The following is a 9,622-nucleotide window of genomic DNA, read 5'->3' as shown; positions in this document are numbered from 1 at the left end:
GCCGGGAGGGGAGGTGAGTCACAGGACCCGCCCCCTCACTGTGAAGCCCATCGGCAGTGCGGGGCCCCGGTGTTCGAACACCGGGACCCTGCACTGCCCCATATTGCAGGACCAGACCGCACTGAGACTGTGCGGCCCGGTACCATTTGATCCGCGGACCGGGGGTTGGGGACCACTGCATTAGGGCACCATTAAAATTGAATGTCACCTTAATGCACAGGGGTGCCTGCAACTTTTGTCGCCGGGGTTTTGGGAGTTTTATGTGCTGGCAGTGAACATTACTGGGGGGGCTGGTTTGGGGGGCATGGTACCACTGTCTGTAGTCCCGCCCAACTCACTGATGTCACCGGTTGCAACCATTGACGTCAGTGAACTGGGCGGGATGCCGCCCAAAGCGTCACTGCTTGCTAAGAGCTCTTAGCAACCTGGGGCACTCTGGCTGGAAAGGAGGCGGCAGGTGTGCCCCCACGTGACCCTCAATACAATAACGTGTAATAGATGTGAATGGGCCTTAAGCCTATGAAATATGATTTTTTTTTTTCAATTCAAAATATTCAAATCCTGTTTTTGGCTGCGGGGGGTCTGCTCATAGCTGTGTATGGTTAGCTACAGTCCACTGGATTAAAGCAACAAGCAAGATGTGTACATTTCTCAATGGGCACAAAGTATAACTTAGAAGTCTGTACAACATATACAGTTCCAACAATATAGCTTATAAATATTATTTTACTTCCACACATTACAATTTAGAAATAGCCACTGGAGTGCAGAAACACATGTGCTGAATGAAATATGAAGGCTGCCATTGCTATCCTCTCCTGAAAATGCTAGTTGCCTGGCTGTCTTCCGACCTAATGGTTTTGGTGGCTACTTGGTTACTGAACCAGTACTGACTGGAACCCAGAGATGACCATGTAATTAGCATTTTAAGAACATGCTCACTAATGGTAGCACCCATTATTTGCTTATGACTCTTTATGGGGCTGCAGGGCTCATGTGCGAAGAAGTGGAGGTCTCCAGAGCTTGCATTTCTATGGAAACCAGATTGTTGAGTTGTTAGATGGCATGCAGTGGTTTCTACATCATAATATGGGTTTTTGACTCTTAGGCTCTGTTTACACCTAGCCTATTGTTGCTCAAAGACAAGGAATGCCATTCATTTCTGTGGCTCCACTTAATACCTGAGCATTCTGTCGTATTGTAGTTTATGGGTCCAAAAAGTGCTGTAATCTGCCAAAAAGTAGCTCATGTACTTTTTCCAGCAACAGGCATTTTTCTGCTTTCAACAAAATGCTCAGGTGTACACAGGAGCCATAGATGGGAATGGGATTCCTTGTCTTGAGCATTTTGTCCCGCTTACCTTTGAGCGACAAAACGCCTAGGTGTGAACAGGATCTAAAGTAACAGAGACGGCCACAAGGGCCGATGAGGCAGATGAGGTTCAATGTTGATAAATGTAAAGTAATGCATCTTGGGGTTAAAAACAGGCAAGCGGATTACATATTAATAGGTACTCCACTAGTGAAGTCAGAAATGGAAAAGGATCTGGGGGTCATAGTAGAACACAGATTTAATAATAGCTTGCAATGCCAGGCTGCGGCAAACAAAGCGAGCAGAGTACTCTCATGCATTAAAAGGGGATGTACTGTAGTGACAAAGCGATAATTTTGCCACTTTATAGATCACTGGTGTGGCCTCATCTTGAGTATGCGGTTCAGTTTTGCTCACCTATTCACAGAAAGGATGTCCTGTTCGCTTGTAATATGTGTGCGGGTGTGCGCCCCCTCCGTTGCAGCCACTGCTGGCGATCCCGAGCTCCGCTGTGCCCGGTGTGAGCCCGGGACCAGCACAGCAGTTCTGCGGCCATTTGATCTCCTCCTCTTCGGAATGCAATAAGTGATGTGTATTACATCACTTCCGCATTCCTCTGTCACTCCCCGGTACAGAAACCGGAGAGAAGCTGGTGAAGCAGGTGCTTGCTTCATCAACTTCTCTGGGGGTCCCTAGGTGACATTAGGGGGTCTTAAAGACCGCTGATGTCTCCATAAAGAGGACAAGTCACTAAAAATTGGTTATCACTTAGGGGACTTGTTAGTCCCCTATTTGATAACTATAAAGTTAAGTGGGAAAAAAAAGGTTTAAAAGAATTCGTTAAAAAAAATATTAAACAATTAAAAGTCACATATAAAGGTAATTAAAAAAATGCACACATGCGTCGAGTGCGCCTACATGCGGAAACGGCGATTGCGTCCATTACGCCGAGCATGTTACATATCGCCGCGAACGTCGCAGTGAGAGCAATAATTCTAGGGCCATCAATCACTGATAACACTAAACTGATGAGCTCTAAAAGCTTTTAAAGCGTCACCTATGGCCAATTTTGGGTATGGTAGTTTTGTGCGAGTTCGCGGGCGCACGCAATTTTAAAGCTTGACATGTTTGGTGTCTATTTACCCAACGTGACCCCGTCTTTTATATTTTGCCAAAAATTTGGGTAATAATAATTGTTTTATAACATAATGTAGGGGAAACAGTTTTTTTTCAAAATTTGTGGTACTTTTTTCATTATATAGTATAAAAATAAAAACCGCAGTGGTGATTAAATACCACCAAAAGAAAACTCTATGTGTCCCCAAAAAATGGTATAAAATTAATTTCAGTACAGCGTTGCATGACGGAATAAATGCCAGTGAAAGTACCGCAGCGCTAAATACTGAAAAATGGCCTGGCCAGGTAGGGGGTGTAAACAAACACCCCGGTCAGCAAGTGGTTAAACTTGTTCATGCTGGAAGTGCAGAGATTAAGGGGGGACATGATTTTAATGTACAAAATGTTTGGTGGTGATGGCAACATCAGCAGTAAACTTTTTACAGTAAACTCCCTAACAAAGACTAGAGGCCACAACCTAAAATTCAAGTCACTAAAAATTGGTTATCACTTAGGGGACTTGTTAGTCCCCTATTTGATAACTATAAAGTTAAGTGGGAAAAAAAAGGTTTAAAAGAATTCGTTAAAAAAAATATTAAACAATTAAAAGTCACATATAAAGGTAATTAAAAAAATGCACACATGCGTCGAGTGCGCCTACATGCGGAAACGGCGATTGCGTCCATTACGCCGAGCATGTTACATATCGCCGCGAACGTCGCAGTGAGAGCAATAATTCTAGGGCCATCAATCACTGATAACACTAAACTGATGAGCTCTAAAAGCTTTTAAAGCGTCACCTATGGCCAATTTTGGGTATGGTAGTTTTGTGCGAGTTCGCGGGCGCACGCAATTTTAAAGCTTGACATGTTTGGTGTCTATTTACCCAACGTGACCCCGTCTTTTATATTTTGCCAAAAATTTGGGTAATAATAATTGTTTTATAACATAATGTAGGGGAAACAGTTTTTTTTCAAAATTTGTGGTACTTTTTTCATTATATAGTATAAAAATAAAAACCGCAGTGGTGATTAAATACCACCAAAAGAAAACTCTATGTGTCCCCAAAAAATGGTATAAAATTAATTTCAGTACAGCGTTGCATGACGGAATAAATGCCAGTGAAAGTACCGCAGCGCTAAATACTGAAAAATGGCCTGGCCAGGTAGGGGGTGTAAACAAACACCCCGGTCAGCAAGTGGTTAAACTTGTTCATGCTGGAAGTGCAGAGATTAAGGGGGGACATGATTTTAATGTACAAAATGTTTGGTGGTGATGGCAACATCAGCAGTAAACTTTTTACAGTAAACTCCCTAACAAAGACTAGAGGCCACAACCTAAAATTGGTGGAGAAAAGATTTAACCACAAAGGGCGTAGGAGCTTCCTCTCAGTCAGAGTGGTTACATTTTGGAACTCTCTGCCACAAGCAGTGGTATCAGCAGAGAGTATTGAATCATTCGAAAACCAATTAGATACCTTCCTAAGAGACCGTAACATGCAGGGGTACAGGTACCCTTAAAACCTTAGACCCCAAGGGATTCATATACGCACATTCACACACTATGCACATACTTACACATAAAGGTTGAACTCGATGAACCTGTGTCTTTATTCAACCTCAAATACTATGTAACTACGTAAGGCATGTCATTTCCAAATCACATTTGTTGTGTGTATTTTGTGTGCTTTTGGATACATTTTGGATGCTTACAGCAGCGTTCTATTAGATGGGATTAGATGCGCACTGACCGCATTGTATATGGCCCCATACATGCAAAGAAATGCACTGAAAACATGTCTGTACATAAATGAAGAAAACATCAATACTGGAATAAGTCAATTGTATTAGTGCACACCCTGCTATGTCATAAAAGGACATTACATCTCCCCTTAGACATTTTATACCATACTAAATCATATGGACACTAACTCGGATACCTGAGGTGATTTCTGATATTTTTATATTTCCCACCAGGAAATCCATTTCGTACATGTGCAGTTTCTGACACAATATGAAGATATTCCTTTTCATTATGGGTCTCACATTTACACACGGGATCATTGTATACAGACTAAAAATAGGCAAATTTCTGCTATTTCTGTATTGTTTTCATAGAGTGGCTTATGTATAACATGTAATTGTATACGTTTTACTAAAGGACATTCTCGTTTTGCACGTCTTGTTTTACAGGAATTTACAATGCAATCCATTTTGAATTACAAATCACGTAGGCAATTCTGTCTACAGAAGGATTGATTCTGGCAGTCATAAAGAACAGTACTGTAGAGCAGCGGTGGCCAGTGGTCCACGAGAAAATTTTGGTGGTCCCCGATCCCCTCTAATGCCGTGCAGGCAGGGCCATAATTGAAGCGGCATGGAGGCTCCGGGGCTACCTCTCACTGACTCAAGCAGCGGCTGTCACAAAGAATGCGCAGCTCTAAGTACAGTGCGGGGTCTGCAGGAGGCGGGGCATCTCGTCAGTACCCGGACTGAGCAGGCTGCGGGACATAGAAAAAGTGGGGAGAAGCCAGGTAATAGTGGCTCAGTGTGGGGGAAGGGGAGGCACGGGGTGGTTGGGGGCAATGCTGAAGCTAGAGGGGGCATGTGCCCCGGGCGCCACCGGCAGGGCCAGTGGCAGATTCAATAGGGGGGGAAACAATTAATATTATTACTGGGCCAAGGCAGGCAGCACCGCTCCCCCCCTCCACCAGTACTGCCACTCCTGCATTCACACCCGCACCTATGTATGTATGTGTATATATACTGCATGTATGTATAGATATATTCTCATATTTTTTGTTTCCTCTTATATTTAAATATATTCTCATATGTGTGTGTACACACACACACACACACACACACACACACACGAATATATTTATATATGAGGAAACAAAAAATATCAGAATATATCTATATTTTTCAAAAATTCATATTAGTGGTCCGCGGGATTTAAAACTATGAATTTAGTGGTCCATAAGATCCGAAAGGTTGACGACCGCTGCTGTAGATTGTAGCTTTTAACAGGCACCCCCTGCACCCCTGTCTTCCCCCGTATACAGTGTACAATACAATATAGCTTTATATCATATGCTGGCAGGCACCCAGAAGGCAGCCCCTGCACCCCACTGTCTTCCTCATTGTACAGTACATTATACAATGTACAATACGGTACAAGTTACACCAGCATCCTGTCTCCCATACCAGCCAATTACACAGTACGGTACTGTAGAGAAATCCCCTGCACTGTCCTGTCTCTTTCATTGCACAATGTACAATGTATACAGAGGACTCCACCACCAATAGGATACATACACTGGTTAACGACTTATAGAGACATTATTAATTGTTAGACATGTGCACCAGCAAAACATTTGTCTCGTTTCTCGTTGCATTATTTAGTCTTTCAGGATTCGGGTTCGAAAATCAATTTGTTTTAGAATTCGGATTCGGACGAAATTAGTTAGCGGTAGTCTGTACGAACGTTCGTTTCGTTTTCATTTCGATCGTTCATTCGTTCGTTTGTTGCAGCAAAGTGATATTCGAGGGAGAAAAACATATTTTTTTCCTTGAATGTCATTTTGCTGCAACGAAATTTCGTCCAACAAACGAAATGTCGTCCAGACTACCGCTAACGAATTTCGGAAACGGAAATTCGGATTCGTTTGCATTCGTTACAGCTGTAATTCGGATACATCCGAATGTCCAAATTTCCTAAATTTAGTCCGAATTTCGTTTCGGAACGAAACGAATCGCACATGTCTGTTAATTGTGTTTGTAACACTATACAATATATGATGCAGTACAACCTTATATCTGTATCCTGACTCTATTCTGCACAGAGTACAGTTTAGGCATCCCCTGCACCCCACTGTTTCCTTCATTTTACAGTACAGTATATAATGTACAATACAATATAACCTTATACCTGCATCCTGTCTATATTCTGCACACAATACAGTATAGGCATATGTGCATGCACCCCCTGCTGATCAGAGCAGTTTGGAGTGGATATCCCTGTTGTGGCATCTGTGTCCGTCCAGTTTTTTCCTCCATTTTGCAATGGAGGAAAAAACTGAACTTACTGGACGCACGTTAGGTCTATGAGGAGTCAGATGTAAATGGAGTGCCTATTGACAGTCATTAAGCCCCAATCGGTCATGATCAGATCCCCCTCCCCGCTCCGATCTGCCAGCGCTGACTGGCGGAACGGACGGGGAGGGGGCGGGTACAGCTGGTTCTGCCTCTAGATAGGCAGAGCCAGCTGTCACTCACGCAGCTGGGCGGATCCCGTCAGCTAAGTCGTGATCCGCTCCGGCTGCGGCGTCTCAGTATACAGCGAGCTGTAGCTCACGGTATACTGAGCTTAGGGTAACGGGAGGATGCTAGTTTGTGTCCTCCCGTTACCCTAAGGAGAACTATGGGGAAAAACACTGACCCCATAGTTCTCCTTTAATAGTTAAGATACTTGAATGTAATTTTAAGATTTAACTCCTGAGTTTAGTGTCAGTTTAAAGCAGCCACATACCTAGGTATAAACCAAGAAGCATTTTGGTGAAGTTAGATGCATTTTATCTATTACTGTAAATAAATTACCAATGCACTTAAAGGCATTTTCTCCTCACACAGACAGTAGCTTGTGATAGTTACAGGCTGAGAGGTGTGCAGCTCTGCTTTTAGGCCATCTGCTATATTATGGTACTCAAAAGTACATTTAGTAATAATCCCCCAACTCTGACCTATTTGTCATCCACATTCCATTACTGCTGACACCACATAATCTGTGATTTAGGTGCTGCTGCTGGGAGTAAGTACATTTTTATATGTGTTGTCAATGTCCACGGCATCCTACCAATCTCAATCAGTCTCAGATGATATCTCTACTGAGCACCTAGCTGTGTGGCTGGAGGAAAGGAAAAGAAATAATGGAAGGTCTATAGTGTTATGTAGTGCAACTCTAACTATAAAGAGAACAATTGTCTGGGCAATTTAGGCTGTTTAAGGTAGAACTAACCGCTCACAAAGAATACTTAGTTTTGCAGAGCACTCTATGTAAAGTGGGATGGCATTTATTTTAAATTTTAGGCTGGCTTCACATCTACATGTTGCTGTAAGACGTTTTAAAATGCACATTTTACTGCATGTAATCGCAACACATGTCAACGTGCGATCAGCAGTGTGGTGTATTGTAGGTATTATGTTTTTGCTAGAAAACAATATTATAAGCCATAGTCAGCATGGATTCACAAAGGAGCAAAGTTGTTAAACAAATCAGCTTTCTTTATATGAAATAGTAAGATAAAAACTTAAGCTGGCCATAGACTAGTAAAATTTCATTTGACAAAAAAATTGTTTTCTCAACCTATGTTTAAATTCTCTGATAGTTAATGGGGTCAAATTGAAGGTCTCATTCAACCACAGCGACAAAGAAAATCAAAGGAGCAGGATGAATTTTTTGTTCTTGAACAAATGAAATTCTAACAGTGAATGTGGTTTTTGTTCAGGAAGCACCATTCATTCTAGAATCAAATGTTAAAATCAAACGAAATTTCCAGCAACATTCGTCAAATCACAGATAGTATTTTCAAATGTTTTACCAATGTATGGCCAGCTTTAGACAAAGGAGTGGCAGTGCATATAGTTTACTTGGACTTTGCACAAACATTTAACACAGTTCCTCACAGACGGCTAATATGTAAGTTCAGGTCTAGAATATTCAGTTTGTAGTTGGATGGAAAATTGGCTTAAAGACTGAATTCAGAGAGCGGTGATTAATTGTTCATATACTGAATGGTCTTAGACCCCTTTCACACAGGTAGTCCGACCAGGTCCGCCTGTCAGTCTTTCAGGTGGATCTGATTGGAAGCCCAATGTTAGTCTATAGGCAGCTGGATCTAAATGGCCGTGTGTCCATTTACATCTGATTACCCCGACTCCATTCAGTTCCAGAAAACCAAACGGAACAGGATTCCGTTTTGGCAAACCTGATCGTGACGGATAAGGGTAATCTGATGTACACAGATTTACCTCCGACTTCCCATAGATCTAACATAGGTCCCGTAAGTTCGGTTCTTTCAACCATCACAAGATGGAGGAAAAAACTGGACAGACATGGATGAACTGCTCTCCTGCACGTACGATCGGAGAGCTGGTCATAAGTGAGAGTGGTAGCAAAGCAGGTAAGTCGTAAAGTGAGGAATATCTGTAGAGTATAGAATTAAAAGTACAATTTCTGGGCATCGATGTGGCAAATTAAGTTTAATGTTGATAAATGATTGTGAAGTTATGAACTTGGGGACAAAAAACATACACATGGTCTTGGGGGGAATACGACTGGGAAGTTAATGATAGAGAAGGATCTGGATGCTCTGGTAGACCATAGACTTAATATTAGCATGCAATGCCAAACTGCAGTTTCTAAAGCAAGCACAATACTACTAGAGACTCCGGAGAGAGAGAGAGACATACGCCTGCCCCTGTACAAAGCATTATGAAGACCTCATCTGGAATATGCAGTTGGCCACCAGTTCCCCAAAAGAATATGATGCAAATGTAGAGCTGAGATCCGTTAGAACTGCAGTGCTTACATCTGAGAGGGCATGGAATTACAGCGGGAGCTAGACTTCCAACTACATGTAGAATAACAGATTTGGCAGCTCTAGAATAAAACCAGCAGGACAGAAGGTTTGTTTTGCAGAACTCCATTCAGGCCCCCACAAAGCAGCAAGGTGTGCTGCGCAACTGTGCAGTGGCCTCCAGTGCCATCCAGTGCACTGCAGAAAAATAGGCCATGTCTGCATTTTTCCACACTGCACATCACAGCAACATTGTGCTGTAAATGTTGTGGTAACTGGTGTTGATCCAGTACAGAATAATGACAATCACTTCAACTGGTTTGCACGAGCACTTAGTGCCTTGAGCTGTAAGTGGAAATAAATGGCGCTACAACACTCCTAGTTCATGTGTGGTGTGTTGCTAAAATGCATCACAGTTGGGTAGGTATGATGCGTCATAAGACTTTGCAGACCATTACTTTGAGTTACCTGGAATGTATTCAATGTAAACTAAAACCTGGGCAGATAATGTAATGTCCTCTTCAGCCATTAATAGGCCACTGACGATGTAACAGCAGTTACATCCTCCACAGCACCCAGCCCATTCACAGCATCTCTATGATTGGAATGAGTGCATAC

The sequence above is a fragment of the Nanorana parkeri genome, unplaced genomic scaffold (assembly GCF_000935625.1).
Source record: "Nanorana parkeri isolate BGI_ZX_2015 unplaced genomic scaffold, ASM93562v1 scaffold34, whole genome shotgun sequence".
Taxonomy (NCBI): domain Eukaryota; kingdom Metazoa; phylum Chordata; class Amphibia; order Anura; family Dicroglossidae; genus Nanorana; species Nanorana parkeri.
This window is presented reverse-complemented; position numbering follows the sequence as displayed.